The sequence below is a fragment of the Cydia fagiglandana genome, chromosome 5 (assembly GCF_963556715.1).
Source record: "Cydia fagiglandana chromosome 5, ilCydFagi1.1, whole genome shotgun sequence".
In the NCBI taxonomy this organism is placed as follows: domain Eukaryota; kingdom Metazoa; phylum Arthropoda; class Insecta; order Lepidoptera; family Tortricidae; genus Cydia; species Cydia fagiglandana.
In genome coordinates, this window is record NC_085936.1 from 2,968,336 (window position 1) to 2,990,608 (window position 22,273).

The 22,273-nt window shown below is 35.2% G+C and overlaps 1 protein-coding gene across 4 annotated transcripts in view; it reads left to right on the forward strand.

The window, feature by feature from the left end:
* The first annotated feature begins 13,762 nt into the window (after positions 1–13,762).
* Positions 13,763–22,273, forward strand: part of LOC134664305 (uncharacterized) — a 91,185-nt gene continuing 82,674 nt past the window's right edge. For all 4 annotated transcript variants that reach the window (XR_010098235.1, XM_063520873.1, XM_063520874.1 and 1 more), the window contains exon 1: positions 13,763–13,967. The gene's annotated coding sequence lies outside the window, so the exon portion shown is untranslated. The remainder of the gene's footprint in view (positions 13,968–22,273) is intronic.

The following is a 22,273-nucleotide window of genomic DNA, read 5'->3' on the forward strand; positions in this document are numbered from 1 at the left end:
GTTATTTTTTTTAACAAAATATTTGTAAAAACATCACTTAAAAACGGTGGCTGCTCGCTCAGCGCCAGAGCAAGTAATTAATATGAAAATTCGATCAATTTATATAGAAGCGGATTTAAGAATCTTAATGGATGCAACAATTAACATTTATACTGGACATTAATAAAGTTATATTACTTTTTGTTATGCAATGAGAGTACGTGAAGAAATTTAAATGTTTATATTCAAAAATCCATAAAAACTCACATACATACATACAAAAGTTGAACGCTGAAAACAATACACTCTTTTTTTGAGCAGTCGTGGAAAAAAGTGTAGTTCTAGACGCTTAGAAATCACTTACGATGTGTTTAGGTGTTTTACATACGGTGTAATAATGACACATGTACTCTAAGCATGTACTTAATGAAAAATTAGGTCTTAAATATAGCCACGTTTCAAAATTAATAGTACCTAATTTGTATAATTATTTTACTTGTTTTTAGAGGCATCAAAGATCTTAAACATAAATTAAATTATTATTTTACTCTCTAATTTAGCAAAATCATTAAAACTTTATATTATTTACTCAATTTTATAAACTAATTGCACAACCTCACAACATAAACACGCATTAAGTAAATTAGTACTTATTGTTGTTTAAGTTATTTTCTCGTAATAATTTCAACACTATTGAATAAAATATCTCTTTATAGCACGGCACTGTGTCTCTCATAGTAAATTGTCATTCGATACCTGCATTGCCCTAGTTTTTGTTCGTTAAACATGAGGACATACTACAGGCGGTTCTATTATTCACTGATATCCTCTTTTTCTCAATAAATTATAAGTATTATAATTTATATAACGTCGGTGCGAATAAAAAAATCGCCATGTATTTTTAAGCTACTTTTCAGGAGACAAAAATAACTGTTTATTTTCCTGTTTGTAATATATTTGTTGCGCCTGTATTTTTTTCTGATAGATCAATGATTTTTACATGATACTCATGAAGAAGATAAACTGATTTATATGTAATTTTTTACAATATTATTATTTTAACCAAATTTTGCTACATAGCGACTTAAATTTGGTTCATTAAAATCGTCATAATGTGAAGTTTGTACACATAGCGATTTGTTGCCAAAGTAACATAGTACGAGAGATGATACATAGCGGATTTTAGGGTCTATGTCGGGTAATCCATTCTACAATAGATGATACATAGCGGATTTTAGGGTCTATGTCGGGTAATCCATTCTACAATAAATCGCCATGTGCAACATTATCACCATCACCCTTGACGGAAAACAAGGCATTTAATATCGTTATGTGCAAAAAAATCACATAGCTATTTTTTTTGTTTCTGTTTTGTTATTTTTTTGGACAAATGTTGTTCTGTGTTCACATAGCGGAATTTTTATTTTCAAAACTAATAAAGATATAACAAAAATATTTATGTAGGTCGACGTGAAATTTAAGAAGGAATTAAAATATGCCAAAATAAAAAAAAATCGTAAAAAAACACAGCGATTTTTTTATTCGCACCGACGATAAGCCTATATGGTGTACCACTGCTGGGCAAAGGCCTCCCCACTTGATTTCCATTCGTCTCGGTTTTGAGCAATATCCGGCCAGTCGTTAAGATATGCGTCCAGGTCATCCGGCCTTCTCCGTCTGGGCCTACCAGATCCTCACCCGTCTTGCGGCACCCGTATCGTGGTTATTTTGAAATTATAAGTATGAGGCAATATTTATTACCGTAATGTGTATATTTTGCTCTTCACTGTGTAATAGTGGTCCATCAGTTTTTAGAAATAATTATACAAAAACTCACAAAAGATCCCTATGGGTCGAAGTGTATCCGTAAGGGCCCCCCGAAAACAATACAAAAACTCACATTCATAGACGGGTCTAACAAGAAATTTATTAAATAACCTATATTTACCGACGTTTCGACACAGGTTTCACAGGTCGTGGTTGAATAAATTTCGCGTTTGACCCGTCTATAAATGTTAATATACGGTCAAAACGCGGAAGTTTTAAATATTATGAATAAAAACTATATCACAACCTAACTCGGCTGTCCCATATCAAAACTTAGTAGGTAAATGACAAATTTCTCAAAATTTGTTTTTTATGTTAATTGGACCCACCTAGTAAGTCCTCACCCGATTACAAAGACGCCTGTTCAAATATCGGCATAAATAACAGAGATTTTAACACCTCCAAACCTAGTAAGTAAGTAGTATGTCTAGTGACGGTTTACCATAATTGTAAAACTCAGCAAGTCACAAATCCCATATCTCGGGACTGAGAGATACTAGGTTTTAGCGTGGTTATCTAGCAGGCTTACTAGGTTTTTGAACTGGGTATCTATGCATGGCAGACGTGCGGTGCACTGCGCCTGCCCAATAAATAAATAAATATTAAAACCTAGTAGGGGTTCAAACAAAATTTTAACACCCAATTACAAGACCGTAATATGCTATAATTTACAGAATGCAACTGATACAGATAAAAATAATTCCCAGTAGCTACCATCATCTCCCCACTAAGTATTTATCACCAAAGTTGTTTGTTATTTATTTTCAAAGTTAGTAAGGGTCATAAAACGTGTATAAATACAATATACGTGTAAAAATACATGCTGAGATGGGGCCATTTCGTGGCACTTTAAACTTATTTTGTGTTTTCTTGTATATAATGTACTGTACCGATTGTTTGTGCTTACGAATAAATCAATTCTATTCTATTCTATAATATTATTATATAATATGTTGTTGATACATGCAATAGTTATTAATCAACCCATTCATGTACATTTTTTAATTATGATATTCAAACATTTTTATAGGCTGACACATTTATGTTTTTACCCTCTCCTGTAAAATGTGGTCTGAAGCACTTACTGGGTTTTGCTATGGGACAGCCGAACTATGTACAAAACACCCAAACCAATAACAGATTTAATATCCGTGCTTATCACACTAATAAAATCAATAAAAGACCAAAACTGGTTCATATTCATATTAATTAGGCACTTCTTTTTAGTATTTATTTACCATAGTGATAAATACTACTTTTTTATGTAAAACTAAGTATTTACATTTAATTAAGTGCTCGTTTAAATTTAATTACGTTATAAGTTTTTTTTTCATAAAGGTTAAGGTGCATCCACACCGCAGTTAACTTTTTATGGAGCAACACGCTACGTCCTACTGCAGTGTTGCTCTACAGTTGCTCCATAAAATCTAACTGCGGTCTGGATGCACCTTTATATTATTCCGAGCTGTTATATTCTTGGTTAACACCCTGTATATTGGGTGTTATGAAATGGGTGGTTTGGTATTAAGTTCCGTACCTACACCAGAATATCAGAGTCAAGTTACACAATTAAGTATTTATGTTTACCTAATCATTATTAGATATTTTGTTTAAATGACGTATGGACACGCTGCAGCTATTTTTATATTGGTTAATAACATAGTTAATTTTCAATCTGTTCTGATTACTTACACTTTTAGATTGCCGTATACGAATAATGAAAAAATATCTCTATACCTACTGCAGAAGCAGAAGTTAGCAGTCGATATTTTTAGGGTTCCGTACCCAAAGGGTAAAACGGGACCCTATTACTAAGACTCCGCTGTCCGTCCGTCCGTCTGTCACCAGGCGCCCTCGGTGGGCGAGTCCGACTCGCACTTGTCCGGTTTTTTTTATCGCATCATATCGGGAGCGGTATTCTGATTTTTAAAATCTATTAAGTTTTTTAGTTGATAATTACGATCGCATGCGAAGATTATTGCGCGCGAAATGCAGCTTGGGTCATCAATGTCATCATATCATATCAATGTCGTATCATAACATTATCAAAAAATTTACGTTACGTTACACTACAAGACGCATTTTTTAAAATTATTTTGTAAACTCTTAAACTTCGGGCAAACTATGGTGGCAAAATTGAATTTTAATACAACATGGCGGGTGATAATCATTTTAGTAAGTATGCCCTAGAATGCCGTCTTATAGTTGGATGCATAATAATAACACATTAATTAACCGTAGGTTTAAAATTAGATTTTAGTGTTTTGATATTTACGTCATATTTTGCGTCATTAGACACATTAACTTCAATTTAAATGCAGATATTTAACATTTTAATGAGAACTAATTAAGACATTAACTAAAAGGAAGTTGTTACTTAATTAAGTTGTTAGTTGTTATTAAGATGTGTATTATAATACGTGTGGGTGCGTGTGTGTGATGTGTTATTACAGTGAAACCTGGTTAAGTGGGATCTGGATAAGTGAGAAACCTCTATAATATAATAGCTGAGACTCATGGTGCGGTCCCAACACTTTAGCATTGAATTACCTCTGTTAGTGAGATAAAACGAACCTCTATAAGTGGGATTAGTTGTTGTGATTTTACAGTCATATTTACCTCTATAATTGAGACAGAGAGTGTATTTTACCTCTTTTACTGAGACTATATTTATAAGATTACATTTTCCTAGTTGTTTTTTTTTTAGAATTTTACACGAATTACCTCTGTATATGAGATAACGTCAATCTATGACCTCTCTAACTTGGACTTTATTGATCTTTTTCCGTATTCTTACTAACTCTTAGTCTATCTACAAATTTCGCATTTGCTTAGTTGTGTCTAAACGACTTCATCAAGTTTCATTTAGTTACTTTATGTAACTAAATGATTCATCATTAAAACCATCGAAACGAAAGCTGAAATCTTAATAAGTAACAAGAATAAACGAATTTTCATTTGATAAATTTCTAAGACTCAATGAAGTCCGTATCAAATTTAATTGAAAAAATCTATCCTTTGGGAAATCATTCAAAATAAATACAAAGGAATTTTTAAGCAGACTTAAAAAATATTTCGGGACAAGAATTATTTTACCTCAACATTTAATGATAATTACAAAATATCTTATTAACCACCTCTATAACTGAGATATATCCTCTATTCTCACCTCTATTAATGGGACCCTCTATAAATGAGACAGAATTTTATTTGTACCTGGCTAACTGAGAGCCTGGGTAAGTGAAATACCTCTTTAAGTGAGAGAAATCTGCTCGTCCCTTGAAGTCTAAGTTATCCAGGTTTCACTGTATATGTATATAATTATAATAGGTAGTATAGTACCTACAGTCAGCAGCAATAGTAGCGAATGAAACAAAGAGCCAAAATGATCTGCTACCCTGGAATACTTTTCCAAAATCTGCACGTTTCAACCCTAGCAACTAGATCCCATTGAATGACATGACATGTGTCAATTTAAAATGTAAATAACATTGTAGGGTTGTCACTGATACATATAACAATATTTAATTCTAACGATATTATTTTATTTTTTAATCCAGATTTACGATTATAATAACTCGATTGTAGATCACTATGATAACACTATTGTTTTATATTTGGTATAATTTAGGTTGAAATTCTTGAGAGAAATATGAATATTCTTAAATTTTTCTTTGCACGCGTCATTACTCATAATAGCGGTAACAGATGGCGCTACCTTTATTAGTGAAGCCGAGGCAAATACCTTACATTATGAAATATACGAACGAAAATGAGGAAAAATATTTTTTAATTTATTACTTAGGTACATAACAAACTGTGAAAGTAGGTTTTAAGAAAATAACAAGTAAGATCGAACGCAAATATAAAAGTGTGACTATAGGAAAAATGCTTTTACTGTATAAATATTTAAGTTTCTCATGACTGTTACTAATTGTAACTATATATGTATACTGTAAATGTAAGTAGGTACATACACCTGAAAAGGTAAAGTTTCGGTGTAAATAAATATGTAATTGTTTATTCCACCTGTAACCTGATTCATACAATTAATGTATCCTGATTCATACAATTAAAACTTTGACATTAAATAGGTACGTCAATATTATTTATTTCATGCAAATCAAATGGGGATTTATTTCCTATAGTAATTTAAAGTTCATAAAAATAATATAAATATTATAGTTACTAATTATTGTGGTTTTGATAATACAAACTACGAGAAAATAAAATAACTATTAAAAACAACTCCCTGAGTTTTAAATCGACTCGAGTTGCGAGTTACCTATTCGCACATGTATCGTACTTACCGTAAAATGTTATACAACTTTTTACAGTACATATGGCTTTTTAAACTTTCGACAAAGTGACGTAATATGTTAATTATCGCACTAGTGCGCTAAAGTAGCGCCATATATACTATAAATAAAGTGAATATATGTATTTAAGCATGATAAAAAAGGATTCGACCCGGTTCGGTGGGCCAAAGTGGCTACTGAATGGACACCGCAGATTAGCCGGGGCAGAGGTAGGCCAAAAAAGAGATGGCGGGATGACCTTGACGCTTTTTGCAGCGACTGGCGGGAACATGCACCAAACCGTGACGAGTGGCGGAAGAAAGGGGAGGCCTTTGCCCAGCAGTGGGACACAAAATAGGCTATATAAAAACAAGGATTAAAATGGCCAGAAAATGCTCCAAAAGAGAGAAAGTTATCACAATTAATCGCAATTTTTTCTTAACAATTACACAAGTGTAACTAACGCCATCTGCATATTAGATGAGATACTTTTAAAACAGCGCCTGAAATGAGTAACTCACGTTTGGCTGGTTCTTGGCTAGCCAACATTTTGTTGTCAAACTATTTCAATAGATGGCGTCTAGATCTCATAATGCGTTTTTCGTTTTGCTTGCATTTAAATATATTTAAAAAATGGCAATTTAATTACATCCACTTAATAACCAATATTGATATGTGGCATTTAAGGGTGAATATTAATAATAAAATTCCTTACTGTTATTGGAAGAATGTAATAATGGTTTATAGCAAAATGAAACAACTATATGGACCATTTTATGTACTAATTATTCTGTCCGTGTCCGTTCGTAATTATAATTACGGTGTATCGCGTTTGATATAAATAGAAGCGAACTAGGGCGAGATGAACCCGCAATCGGTCCGCTGAGCCGAGATAAACTGCCCTGGGGCGTCGGGGATGCGAGGGTATGTTTTGAAAAACGACGGCAAAACTACATAAATAACAGCATGTGGCGATATCTGAAAACCAATATTTTAAAAGCCATGAAACTTTGTAATCTGTTTTAGGAAATATTCGGGACACGGTGGGATCAAGTTGATAGCTCGAGATATAACGGTGAAGAAATTTAAACTTAAAATAGTATTACATAAGGTTAATATTTCTTAATTTTTTAATTTTCTTAATTTTATTCTAATAATACGTACACCCGGGACCCGGGACCCGGGTATGTCCTTAAACTACGTCCAAGACCACCGGTGGACGGGCAGCAACGTCCCTCAAATTCGGTGTACTCGACTGCGATCGCCAATCCGCCTGCCAAGCGTGGCGATTATGGCATTCACCCCCCATAAGGGGGAGGCCTATGTTCAGCAGTGGACGTCTTATGGCTGAGATGATGATTGACGACCGGTCTGGCCTAGTGGGTAGTGACCCTGCCTATGAAGCCGACGGTCCCGGGTTCGAATCCTGGTAAGGGCATTTATTTGTATGATGATATAGATATTTGTTCCTGAGTCATGGTTGTTTTCTATGTATTTAAGTATTTATATATTACATATATCGTTGTCTAAGTACCCACAACACAAGCCTTCTTGAGCTTACCGTGGGGCTTAGTCAATTTGTGTAAAAATGTCCTATAATATTTATTTATTTATGATAATGAATACCTACGCATACAAATATAGCAAAAAGTATAAACTACATACACTACCATACATACATAAATATCATATATGTATAACATATTTACGAATATACCTATATAAAACACCACAATACGATTACCTTTGACTAAATGATTCGGTAATGCGTCTATCGACCACTGGGCATCGTCCGACTTCTCATAGAGTCGAGTTCATAAATACGTATACATTTTTTCACGTTATTGCAATGGGTTAAGGTGAAGAATTGTATACATATTTATGAACAGGACTGTACAAATTGCTCACATAAATTTACCTCATCCAAACAAAGATCTAAACGCAACATAAAGTTTAATGCAATTTAAATTTAATTACAACCAGGTAAGGTCTAATATGACTGTAGGATATTGTTGTCATTAAGATCGTTTAGCTATGGAAATGTGGACAATTTAGTGGCGTCATGCAGTCGAATGCACTTTTATTGACCAGTACTTAGAGTAATTATAATGTAAAGTAATAATTAGGTGGTAATTATAACTGGAATAATGACGTTTTAAAACGTAATTAAACTAATTAGCATTGCGATTTGAGGTACTTTAAAAGTGAAATGCAGATAGATAATTCTTTTCACATTTCATATTCTATTTGCTATAAATATAAGAGTTGGATTGAGACTGCTCAGAGACAAAAAAGAGCAAGCAGAAGAGAGAGAGAGAGAGAGAGAGAGAGAGAGAGAGGGAGAGAGAGACACCCATCATTATGACTCAAATATATATTTTGTTTATATTACATATTTCTCCATAATAAGTTGCAAGCGATTTTGTAAGTCAGAATATTTTTTTATATACACAAAGCAAAAATAATTTTATTTTATTTTTAGTTTAGTTTAAGTATAATTTACTTGGAGGACATAACCAAAACTGAGACGCCTTGGCTGTAATTTTCTGTATAGAACAGTCCGCCGAGTTATGTGGGAAAGGGGCACGTCAAATGTATACCTACGTAGGTAACGTACGTAAAAATATCCATGTCAGATAAACGTCAGTCCATACAAGGTGTATGACCATTGGCCGCCTATGTTCGACAGAGGGGAACGCCTGTTAATGGCTAATCCGTTTGGTTATATCCTCTAAGGTAATTCATGTCACAATTTTTTTCCTAGAAACAATAATACGTGTATGTATCATTATTTGAGTGTTAATTTCTAGACCTCTGTAGCTGGTCAGGTGCCAAACGATAGCTTGTCAATGTGAATACTGTTGCTTTCTGGCAAGCTCGCTGGCGCCAATGATAAAACAGGCCATACATTATGTTAACTAGGGTAATTATAGTATGAATAATCTCAGGTGAATTTTTCGGGCTCGGCAAAAGATATTGTTTCCTTTATGTAGTGGTTACAATGCTTACTGCTAATAGCCCCGACAGAAGTAACGGGAACAAACCCTTTTAAAAAGAAAATTTACCATTCTAATTATATGGTTCAAATTCTTGAATCAGCCCATTCGGAGATAACACGGTTTTGCTATCTCAAATAACAAGACCACCCAAATTGTTCTCTGAACAAGCTGTCATATGAATTTGAACCTTAATACTATCAAGATAGTTGCTTTTTAAACGACATGGTTGCTTTGGCACGAGCTGTAGACCGCTCTTAAAAGAAACAAAAGCTTTTGTTTAACGGATTAGCACCCGAACTCGAAAAAAATCATCTGAGATAATTCATACTATATCTGTGGATAAGAGCTTTTTGGTTGAAATTGTGGTAATTATTATATGAAAAATAAAAATTTACTTAACTATTATTAGGGGCGTTTAAGTATAACGCATGGAGTAAATGATTAATGACTCCCAATTAAAGTATAATTTTTCGCAAATATTATAAATAATGCAAATTTAAATGCGCTAAGCTAAGCGCAAATGAAGAAGAAGAAGCGTGATATTCGTTTTTAAAAACGTGTATGAAAATTTTGTGTTTTTTTTATTATTATTTGATCACATAATAACGAACACAATAATTAAAAGCCTAAACTTCGCAGCAAGAGTAAGCAGTCTTTGAACGCAAGATGCCAGTTGGCCGCTTGCCGGAGTCGATAAGTGCGTCGCGAGTCACGCAAGATCCATGCTACCGCGAACCAAGTTCGACGTATTGCCTCTTGCCTCCCTGTCACACTTACGTACGAATTGACAAGTGCGACAGAGATGCAACACGTGGTTCACGGTAGGCCCCCAGGAAAGACTGAGGCACGTACTGCAAAACTCTTGAGCCCTATCGGGTATATATAGGTAGTGTGTAATATATATTAGTTATACACACTAATGTACTAATGATAGTAATGATATAAGTATATAGTAAGTACTTATAATCATCAGTAGCTACTCGTACTTCTAACTATATATTTCAGCAAATTAAATTAAAAAAAGTTGTATGAAAGACGATTGCCCTATTTATTATTTGTTTTTTTTAACGTAACGAGAGCTGAAACAATATCGCTTCTCGTAATTTAATATAAAATTATGATTACGCAAACAAAGAAAAACCAATTTTAACTCCTCGTAAACAACACGTCCTAAAATCGCATTATCCAACTCGGTTATCTAAAAATTCCATAAACGTTTTGTATTATTTCGAACGAAAACTCTTTGAACGCCAGAAATGGTTTTTTGCCGTCTTTTCCCGGTTACTGCGCCCTAGGGAGGGAATTGACAATAGCACACGGTTGGCGGCTTACACAAAACATGTGTTATTCGGGTGGAACATTTCTAGAGACTAAACTGAAAGGATAGTGTTATCTAAGTGATCTACAATCGAGCTATTATAATTATAAAGCTGGATTAAAAAATAAAACAAAATTGATAAAATGAAATATTTTTATATCAGTGACAACCCCACAAAGTTATTTACACTTTAAATTGACACATGTCATGTCGTTCAATAGGATCTAGGTACCTACTTGCTAGGGTTGAGACATACAGATTTTTGCACTAATGTTTAACAAACTGTATCTCAAAAACGGTTGCAAATATTAAGGTGATTAATAAAGTACGGAGCCTAAACAATTCCCCGTTTGCGTAAAAGTTTTTCATTTTGTTCCACCCCATATACACATATATACAGGGTGATCAATCTAAATGGGTCAGTATGGAGAAGTCAGAAACTATAAGAGATAGCGAAATCTGTTCTTAGGAACCATTGCTCCGATTTTAGATTTAATAATAATGGCATTCAATTTTTTTTTAAATCTATCATACATAACCGGGATTCGAACATGGTCAATATTCTTGTTGTTTGTTTGTATGGCAACTTTTAAACGATGCGTGATAGGTGGGGGGTGCTCGACCAAATATCATAGAGGGCCCCGAGACAAAACAAAGTACATTAAAAAAAATCAAAATGGCCGACTTTTTTTTTAATTTTTTCAAGTTGGTCCGAGCGCGCTGAGATTCGGCATGCGGCGAGCCTGGGGGCCCAAGATTACAATGTCAAAAAAATATTGGCGGCGGACACGGGCAAAGTAAAATTTTCAAGTAGGTTAAGCGAGCCCGAAGGGCGAGCTTCATGCCGGGAGGCCGAAGGTCGACCCCGGTGGAAGGCCGAATGCCCTGAGCCTCCACCCCTACTCCCAAAACGCGAGGCCGAAGGCCGAACTGCGTGAATTCGGTGCTTCCAAGCGTTCTACCAAATCAACTGTATTGATGACCGAAGCCGGCAGGCCGAATGCCCCACGGCGAAGCGTCGAGGCTTGCGAAGGCCGAAGGCCGAGCTAGGCGTAGGGCCGAAGGCCCGAGGCGTCACACGAGAGGGGGAAGTTGGAGCTTAAACACGACCCAACACTTTTCCTATTGGGAGTCGCTTTTTGGGCGTCGGGGTGGAGGCTTCGGGCCTTCGGCCCTCCACCGGGGTCGGCCTTCGGCCTCCCGGCATGAAGCTCGCCCTTCGGGCTCGCTTAACCTACTTGAAAATTTTACTTTGCCCGTGTCCGCCGCCATTTTGTATTTTTCCAAAAATATTTTTTTGACATTGTAATCTTGGGCCCCCAGGCTCGCCGCATGCCGAATCTCAGCGCGCTCGGACCAACTTGAAAAAATTAAAAAAAAAGTCGGCCATTTTGATTTTTTTTAATGTACTTTGTTTTGTCTCGGGGCCCTCTATGATATTTGGTCGAGCACCCCCCACCTATCACGCATCGTTTAAAAGTTGCCATACAAACAAACAACAAGAATATTGACCATGTTCGAATCCCGGTTATGTACGATAGATTAAAAAAAAAAATTTAATGCCATTATTATTAAATCTAAAATCGAAGCCATGGTTCCTAAGAACAGATTTTGCTATCTCTCATAGTTTCTGACTTCTCCATACTGACCCATTTGGATTGATCACCCTGTATATACCTATAGGATTCTTTGGGATGTGTGGAGTGTTTTCTTGAATAAAACCACTTCTCTTGTTGAAATGCTCGTAAAAATACTCGTATAATAACATTTACCTTTGCTCCACCTCGTATTTAAAAAGAAACCAAACATGATCCTGTACATATATTGGGATATACTCGGTGTAGGGTTCCTTAGCTGTGATTTTACGAAAATAGTTTACACAATCATACATTATTTCTGAAAAATAATTCTAACATAAATAAATGCACGCTTCTTTTTATTTTCTACTAACAATAGAATAAGGGTGTTCCCCACATATGTCGACGCGGAATCGGCAAAATCCGATAGGAAAAGGATTTATGTCAGCGCAATAAAAGCGAAAAAGTCGTTTTATACTCTAGCAAAACTTACGCTTAAGACATCTTGCTTACTATTGCCAAAAAAAAGCGCTTATAGTTTAATAGATATTATTTGAAATTAATTTTCAAAATTACCTACCTCACTTTCGAATTAACAACAATGCACCTTAAGTGTTCTTACAAGGCAAAAATACATAATAACAAGGAAACAAAAATATTAAAATATTAAAACTAGTAATTAACTTAACAAAAAGGAAAACGATAATTCTATACCTGTGAACGATAATCACCTTAACCAGGCATAAATTAAAACGCCCAATAATTAAAAAAAAATACTCTCATTGTTATTTTACAAAAAAAAATGTAACTGTTAGATATGTATTATATATTAACCCACATTTTTTACTTTAATTCGATTCGCAAAGCTTCCCAAACTGCAGTGAGAAATTTTCAATTTCCAAAAACAAATACCTAGAGTTCAGTAGTACCCAGCAGTTTATTGTAAATGTAATATTTACAAGAAAACGTGGGGAAAGCGGTGTGCTACGGCTGCCGGCACTGCGCAAGTGCGGTACAGTTATAGTGACGTGCCGCTGTCGATATCGATAGCGTTATCGATAACACATATTTCTGTAACGAACCTGATTTTTCTTATAGCGATACCTCGCGGTTAGTGTACGTAAGATATAAAATATTATGTGTAACTGATTTTATATTTAAATATAATGTAATATTTACATAATACTACTATTTGGATTAAAAATGTTGCGCCTTGTGTTGTGTTGTGTTGTGAAATGTTTGAAATTGCATATAATAATATCAATTATGTATACAGTTCATAAAAATAAAAGCCTGAAAAATGCCATGGCCCTTATTATTTACGAAATGATTGTTCTTAAAACCTACGCTACAACTTATAGCCTGATGATATTGCCTTTTTTTTAAATGAAGCACCTGGGAAATCTCTGTAAAAAGAAGGACTTTTTTGATGAGTTTATACTAAGGTATAGTAAGGTAGGTAAGGTAAGGTATGGTATATGCTATAAGTAAGTATTTTTTAATATCTTGGTTATTTTCCAATTTATGTAAACAGGCATATAGGTATTTTACGTGCCATCTTATTTAACATTGTGTTATTCTATATGAATTCTTTTATTTCTTTAACATTATGTTATCCTCTATGAATTCTTATATAACTAATAATTAATTAGGTACAAAACAAGTCGCAGTCTTTACCGTACTGGTATGAGATTTTACAACTATCGATAATTTCCGCCGCTCCTTGTTAACCACCCCATCCCTAACTTTCAGTGCCCCTAGTCCGCGGCCAAAGCTACCCGACCGCACCCGTGTGCCACACCGCATGAAATTAAAAAAAAATGCGACCCATAAACAAGTGCTAAGTGTCAGTGTGGCTGTGGGGGATTTTAACACATGTGGCAAAGGGGTATAAGGTTCGATACGGCGTGGCATAAGCCGGGGTAGTTTCGAACGTGTTTAGAACGTCTTTGTGCTTCGGAATGATACGGTAAGTTTAAAATTAGCTTGATATGAGCCAGGGGTTGTCTACCTTTTCGCGTTCTAGGACATATTCTACACATTAAGTTTCAAATTTATGTTTTTATTCATTTTCAGTTTAAAATTAGCTTATTATGAACCAGGGGTTGTCTACCTTTTTGATTTATTGGAAATATTCTAAACATATGTTAACGCTGAGCAGGGGCCAACTATGATTTGTACATGTGAAGAACTTTTGAACTAAATAAGTTTCCATATACAGAGAGAACTAAACGAAATAGCTCGACAAAGCTACGACTTCTAACCTATAAGAGCTAATATTTTTAGGCTGATATGCTGTAGGTATATCTATCTATCTGTTCTAATCTAATACATTTAAACGAGGAATTCTTGTTTATTTAAGAGTAGCTCGAAAACGGCTCTAACGATTTCGATAAAATGTGCTATAGGTATGGGGGTTTTTGGGGGCGAAAAATTGATACAACTAGGTTTTTTCTCTGGGAAAACGCGCATTTATGAGTTTTTATATGTTGTCCGTTATGCGACACGGGCAATACGGGCATATGTCCTTTAAGTAAATAGTCGGCGCGATTCGAGAAATGAATTAGAGATTCACTAGATATGAAATACTAAAGATATGTGACGTTCCATGGCAAAAGGTACCTTATGATGGCTGGCGCTTACGTCGCATAGAGTTGCAATAATATTGGAGCGGCGTGAATAATAGCGTAAGCGCCAACCACCATAAGGTACCTTTACTCGTGGGACGTCACATATATCTTTATTATATCATATCTAGTGAATCTCTAATTCATTTCCCAAATCGCGCCGAATGTTTGTCGTTGTGTAGCATCGTCGCTTACTTTGTTTTAGTTAGGACAAAGCCTTTGTGTGTCTCCTTGGATACTGAATAACAGGAAAGTTTGAGTTGTGCTTAAGGTGCAGTAGATTTAGCCTGCTGAGTTAGAGAAAAAATTTAACACTTTTTTAGGTCATAATAAGGTTGGCAAAAATATGAATATCCTGGGCCTTTCTCTAGTAACTTCGTCGATTCGAAGTCTTGAAACCTGATTTCAAGACTTTCGCTTTATAGAAAAAAAAAATCACGAAATATTACGCATCTTAAAATTTGTAACAATTTTTGCACTTGAACTAAAAATATGGAAGTAGCATTTAATAATGAGCATTTATTTTTGATCGAACTAATCAATTACTTTTTTGTCAAAGTTACTAAAAATAATAAATCAAAATTATGATAGCCGCAATGACGGACACAGCCGTCTCGCTCACGCTTACGCTCAGTGAGAGTGAGCGAAGAACCTGCATGAACCCACGGGGCCTTAAGATTGGCACGTAGCTTCCATTTGATTAGCTATTAAGTTGGCATTTAAATGAATAATAATATTCGCAAATGGTATGTTACCATGCCGAGTAAAATATAATTCAAACTTTTTTAAATATTTAAATTAGAATTTCTAAGCAGATTAGATGCCGACGTTGACGTGGGTCGTAAAATTGTGCTCGTAAAAATACGAGTATGACAGACATTTGGCCTTCTGTGAAACTCGTGAAAGTGCGTAGGTAAACCTTCGTAAAACAAATTTAACTTGACCAGTTTTCTTGATTAAGTAAGAAATTTCTATAGGGTGATTCATGAGACGTGAGCAGGACTAATCCTGCGCACTCAGTAACTGAAATTTGATCGATCACCGTCGTATTTAGGTGAAACAACCACACTTTTGAATCACCCTGTATATTCATCTACCACCCCGCTAGGTGGACACTGTAATGAAGGCTTGCCAGGGATCTATACAGGCGCCTATTATTAGGAAGGCGGAAAATCGTGCAGAATGGAGCCTTGGTGCACAAAATAACCTCATGACTGTGGTCGCGACCCTCAGTCATGAATAATCGAGGAAGGAGATATATTACATTCGTAATGTAAAACTCAATTATGTTAAAACTAGCTGTTGCCCGCGACTTCGTCCGCGTGGAATCTTATCTTCAGCATTTTACATATTTAGTACTTATACCTATAATTTTCATATCCAAGCAATGTTGAAATTACTTTTTTTTTAGCAAGTTGTATGAAGTTTTAAGTCAAGCGGATTTTGATGTTGGTTGCTGAAATTACTTTTATTGTATTCTAATAATAGGTATGCCCTTATACAAAGATTCAAGTTCCGCACTCACAAAATATCTGATCTCCATACAAACTTTCAACCCCTTTCTCACCACATAGGGGATGAATTTTCAAAATTTTTTAAATTCGTTTTCATGTTTTTTTAATTTAATACCTTTTTTTGCAAAAAGTTCAAGTTCCAAGCTTAAAATTAAACTTACACCCCAAGACGAACTTTCAACCCCCTCTCCACCACCTTAGAGGATGAATTTTCTAAAACGCTGAAATAAGTTTTCTTGTATTTGAATTTGATACTGTTTTACAAAGTTTCAAGTTTAAAATAAAATTTGCACCCTCAGACGAACTTTCATCCACTTTTTAACCCCCTTAGGGGTTGAACTTCCAAAAACGTTGCAATCACTTTTTTTTTTGTAATCGGCTATTATGCCTTTCTAAGAAGTTTGAAAGCATTTGTAATGGATTAAAATTTTCAACCCTTTTTTAACCCTGTTAGGGGATGAATTTTACAAAACGCTGAAATTACTTTTCCTATCTTCTAATATTATCCCTAAATACAAAGATTCAAGTCCACCACTCAAAAATTTTGTTGATATTCATACAAACTTTCAACCCCTTTTTCACCACCTTAGGGGAGGAATTTTCAAAAACGCTGAAATTAGTTTTCTTGTATTTTAATAATATATCTTTTTACGAAGATTCGAATTCCTAGCTTAAAAGAAATCTTTAACCCCATACAAACTTTCATCCCCTTTTCAACCCCCTTAGGGGATGAATTTTGAAAAATCCTTTCTTAGTGGACCCCTAAACCTTATAAGAAATCTAGTTGCCAAATTTGGACTTTCTAGTCCCAGCGGTTTGGGCTGTGCGATGATTTAAGTCAGTCAGTCAGTCAGTCAGTCAGTCAGTCAGTCAGTCAGTCAGTCAGGTCTTTCACGTTTATATATATAGATTTCTACAGAAAAGGAAGAGCGGTACCTCCTGGCAGAGGCTTTAAAGCTTAAAAGGAGGTTCCAATCACTAATTTTAAAATGATTATTTAAAGTATAAAGTAAAGTGAAAGAATAAGGATCAAAGTCAAATAGCGTTCAAAACTTTTCATCATTTTGTGTCGAAAGATGGCGGTAAATGTACTGACTACATAATTTACTTTGACAATATACCTCTAGTCTAAATTCTCTTTGTTATTTAGTCTACCAATAATGCTTATTATCAGTAATTTGTTAGGTCATAACCAACAAAGATAATTACGTTCTACAATAATAACGATTAACCTATGAATGTGTTCTGGGTATTTAAGTATTTATCAGTATTTGTTTGTTATAATACCTATACATATCGTCATTTGATACCTACTTACTGCCGTATTCGAACCTCAAGATATTCATAAGAGACGACACGTACTAGATCCATTCTAGATACGTTATAGTTTAGATATCAACTAGTTCTCTTTTGCAGCGCAATTCGGGCAACCAATGTCATTTTTACGTTAGATAGAGTAAGATATCTATTAGATGTGAATTGGATCTCTAAGTCATATTCTGTGGAAATCGTTCAAGAGTATCTCCAGAATCGCGCAAATGTCAAATTTGACAGGTTAGATCTTAAACATATCGTTATCGTATCTTGGTGATGTCTAAAAGATATCTAATCGATGTCTATTTCAAAATCCGAATCGGGCCCTTACTCGTATTGTACAAAATTAAGACAATCACAAGTTTTATTTAGTTTACAATGAGACTAGTATATCTAAGACGCAAAGTTTCCAAGATATCAATGAAAAACCGAAAAATTCGACCTTCTTTCCCCCCTCTACCCCCCAGCACCGGGGCTACAGCCGGGGACTTTTGATATGTTCACCTCCTAACTAGTCCAAACTCGGAGAAATTAACAACGGAGACGCCATGTCTAAAATTTTCGGTACAAAATAGTCTGCCGTTTTTTGCGGGGGAGGGGCACATCAAATGTATAGGTACGTCATGTCAGATAAACGTCAGTCCATACATATGGTTGACCATTGGCCGCCTATTTTCGACAGAGGGGAATGCCTGTTAATGGCGGCTCCATTGTTAATTACTCCGAGAGTCCAAACGAAGTTACGGAGTCAAAAATTGTGTTCTTAGCATTTCCCTCTACAACGTTTTTTGAGCATTCATTTCTTGACCTATAGTTCGATTTATATAAAATTGTTCCTAATAGTTACCTAATTATTTATAAACCTAATAAATCAACTTATAATCGGTCTAGGGTTTTCGAATTTTCTGAGGAAATTGTTTGTGATACATGAACGGAACAGCAGACCCACATGTTTAATTTTTGAGTTAAAAATATTGCTATGACTGTATAATATTTTTCAAACTGGATGGGTAGGATGACAGCTGTCATTTCATTACAATTTTGCTAGATTTGGCGTTGTTAGGTTATTAATTATATGGAGTTGACACTCTTGTCCAACCCATTATGTTTGAAAAATATTATAGGGTTCAAATTAAAAAAAAAAATCTTTAAGTAGGCCTCAAAACGCACACACTTATTAACATTTAGAACAGTTCCATAATATCGCAACATGAGCATGACATGTCATGTCATATTGTCATATCGCCAGGTGACAAGCAGAAGTCACTAATTACTAAAAAAAATTAAACAAAAATCGACCTTCTTTTAGTACTGCTATGGTTCACTATGGCTATGTACTTGTGGTGGTACTTAGTGACTTTTGCTTGTCACCCGACGATATGAGTCGCTTAACTTCAAACTCGGGTAAATCCATCTGTCACATTATGCGATTTTGGTATTAAGAAAATGTAATAGGGTAGATATTTGCTGAGAGGGTCCAATGGATTTACCCGAGTTTGAAGTTAAGCGACACATATATGGGCAACATTATTAAACGATATATTGCTATAAATCCTAGACAAACGTGCTATAATAAGTGGGTTTTTCCAGACAGTCTGGCGGCGTCTGACCTAATTTTATCGCGTAGTCGATTGGCGACCGCTGGTTCCGTCTGGGACAACTTCATTACTGTATTTGTTAAGGTATTTGACCTTATACATCAAATAAATATGCCTATCAAGGTAAATGAAGTACATCTAGGTTCAAAGATATATTAACTATGTACCTATATACCTATGGCGCTCTCTTGTGTCAGAGGCCAAGATCCTCTTTGGGTCACTGAGCCAGTGATGTATGTATGTATGTACGTATGTATGTACATATATACCTATTTAGAAATGTTATGTTGAGCCAAATAGCATTTCGAAAACGCCGTCGTCCGTTAGACGTCCCTTGCTGCGTTTTAAGGTCTGCGAGAAATGCAACATGCCGCCCGATTCGAACTTTAAGATACGTCAATTAATAGATTTAGAAACGATATGGATTAAATGTTTCAATATCAAAAGTGACATTTTTGTTTGAATAAATTTATTAAAATATGACGTTTATAGTGACCCTCACTCACTTTGTTCCATTTAAATCGGTGCAAAGTTAACTTAGATGAATTAGAAACTGCAAAAACTGCATAGCCAAACTCAACCAATATAACCAGCAGCACTGCGCAAAACACAACAAACAAAACTGCCACATTGGCATGAAAATATTTTATTTCCGTGCCGGCTTTAGAAGAAATAGCTCAAACCATAGAGAAAAAAATACATAGAGTGCTTACTCCATAAATCAGTTCTAGTACCAAAACGACTATTATTTTCGTGGTCAACACCTAGCATCGAGTAGGTAGCGGAATTCAAATCGAATTCGAATCAGCTACTTGTCAATGTCAATAATAGATTTTGTAACGACCGAAAACTCTAATTCTCAACAATTTTCAGCTATTATTATAACCGGATTAACCGAAACTCTATTTTCAACTCCTTCTGCTGTTGTCAATTGTTGTTCAATACAATTTTCGTGAGTCGCGACACTACATAGAGTATTCTAGTATCAAGTAGCGATAGCGGTTCTGATAATTCCGCTACTCGATACTAGATGTCGACTGCGAGAATAATAGTCGTTTTGGTACCAAAACTGATATATGGAGCGAGCAACTGAGCACTCTATTCTTACTATATTTCTCTATGGCTCAAACACACCCATAGCAATATTTAAACGGTTTGCTGCGATGGTATTTGCTTTGTCCAAACGCGATCTACGTTAAAATGGTCGCGCTTATTGCGCCTGTCGCGTCACGTGTCTCGAACTTACGTACTTGTTAGAGCGAGACAGCGACTATGACAAAGAACAATATGGCGACCATCATAGCATTAAGGTTGGACAACATTTGTTTACATGGGAGAGTGTTTTGCACTATAGATGTTTGATATTAGTGGAATATTTATGAAGTTGAAGCTATACTCTGAATATCTGTGAACATTTCAACTGTCTAATTGTCACGGTTCATGAAATACAGCCTGATGACAGACAGACAGACGGACAGACAGACCAAGGAGTCTTAGTTATAGGGTCCAGTTTTTACCTTTCGGGTACGGTACCCTAAAAAGAACCTTAATATTTACGATGTCTTACAACACAAGTAAAAATCTAAAAATCCATATGGAACCCCCTACATGAGCAAGCAGCTGCATACAGATGAATACAGAATGCAGTGAGAAATGGTAATACTCAGTCTCAGTGTACATGGATCATGTACATGGATGCACAATAAGTGCATGGATAGATGTCGACCGTAATGCCTTAATATTAAGGTTGAAACATGTCCATGCACTTTTGAATGCTAGTATACCTACTCAGTGTAATGTTCGCGTTTGCAGTTTGCAACCGAAGCTTTTGAGGCGGCTGAATAGACGGGGTTTTCAAAAGTTATACGGGGAAACGATGATAGTGTGTGTTGTGTCGCTAATGTCGCTATTAAATAAGGTTAACGCAGGGAAACAACTGAACTAGTAGTAAGGATGTATTTTGATTGGAATAAAGAATAAGAATAAGAATAAGAATAAGAGATGTTTATTAGCACAAATAATAATAACTAATAACACAAAACTAAAATTCAATTACATAAATATTTGTGCCAAAAGGTCCTCACTCAGTTTATTGTCACGTTGTGTATCCTAGGACACAACGTGACGCTGATTTTCAGTGAAGCCTACTTAAAGACTAAAGCTAAAACTAAAACTATAAGGTGGCAGAACCAAAATAATAATTCAACAATGAATATAATAAAAAGGCAATTGATTTTATATATATCGATGTATCTACTTAAAGTCGTTTTGAGATTGATTGAGTCGTGTTGACATGTGAAATTACAGACGGATATTTTTAGTCAAAAATACCGGTCAAGTTCGAGTCGGACAGTAAGTAACTAAGTAAGTATACATTACTAAATTTTTAACTTTTAACTTTACAATATATTTTTTATGTGGAACTAGAATGATATACCTTCAAAAAACTCGTACCCGTTATCTGCATGCTAATCTATCTACCTAAATGTACCTACCTACATTTGTTGCCCTGAATCTTTACAATCTATTTTACTGGATCGGAGTTTGTTTTTTATATATGTTTTCTTCAGCTTCGACCTGAAACTCTTCTAATCATTAGTGAAAGTTATTCAACTTAGGTATCATTCATTCGAAGGTTTTTCAAAAGTAGTCGACTCACTCTCTTAGCCCCCCGCGCTTACAAAAGAAATGAAGTGTCGGATTTCTAAACCGTCGGAATCCTGAAGTGGTCTTTGATATGCTAAACGAGGCTTTCGACAGCGAAGTGAATGACGGGCATAAGTTACGAGGGTATGTGAGAGTATGTGATGGATATTTTCTAAATTTTTGCAAAGAATTGAAGTTGGTATATACGAGCCCCGATGCAAATTATTTCGTCTAGTTCCACGCAACAATTTTGTTTATTGTAATAAATTTTACACATGAACATAAAATGGTCCAGTAATGGGAACCATAATAGTAATATTTAATGTATTTTGATCGTATAATAAAATTGCATGAGACTTTTATTGCTGAAAAAACGTACTTTTCAAAAACGTTGTCCAAATCATATTGTCCTCTCCTACAGCACTGCTGCATGCATGGGCTCGAAATAAAATTGTCAGTACATTGGCAGAGCCCTGTTGCTTTCCCTAGTAATAGCCCTTTTCACATATGTTGTAATCCTACCCGTCAATAAAAAATGAAAAAATCGTTATTTTTTTTCTTTCAGTACAAACGGTA